The sequence below is a fragment of the Nothoprocta perdicaria genome, unplaced genomic scaffold (genome assembly GCF_003342845.1).
Source record: "Nothoprocta perdicaria isolate Ctin4 unplaced genomic scaffold, notPer1 scaffold_80, whole genome shotgun sequence".
Taxonomy (NCBI): domain Eukaryota; kingdom Metazoa; phylum Chordata; class Aves; order Tinamiformes; family Tinamidae; genus Nothoprocta; species Nothoprocta perdicaria.
The window spans coordinates 501,333-501,927 of NW_020456088.1; positions in this window are offsets into that span (position 1 = coordinate 501,333).

Here is a 595-nt window from a genome sequence, read left to right on the forward strand (position 1 = left end):
GCCCGGCGGGATCCCGGCCCCACCCGCCGCGCTTCCTCCCCCCACTCAGTTCTCCCGTTTTTCCAACAAAACCCGTCCTCCTCCTCCTGGTTTCCCCCCCAAAGTTAAACTTCCTGCCGGTGGCGCGGCCGGGCGGGGGCCGCTCCGCCGCAGCCGCTGGAGCTGTCAAAACTTCCTGCGGGCCCCGCGCGCAAGGAGGCGGCGGCGGCGCCCGGGGCCTCTGAGAGGGGCGGGCAGCGGGAGGGAGGGAGGCAGGGCGCGGGGGGGCGCGCGGCGGCGGGAGCGGCCGCCTCGCTCGCTCGCTCGCTCGCTCTCTCCACCTCGTCCCGCCCCGGCGGAGCCGCGCGGGGGGTGTCATTGTGCGCCAGGGCCGGCCCGCCCGCGCCCGCCTCCCGCCCCGCGCTGCTCCCCCGGCTACCTGCGCGGCTCGGCGGCGGCTGAGGCCAGCGATGCGCGGCGGCGGCGCGGGAGGCGGAGGTGAGGAGGCGAGGAGCCGCGGGAGCAGGAGGAGCACCGCGATCCCCAGCGCCGGCCTCGCCTGCCTCCTCCTCCTCCTCCTCCCCATCCATGTGTCTCTCTCGTCCTGCTGACTAGG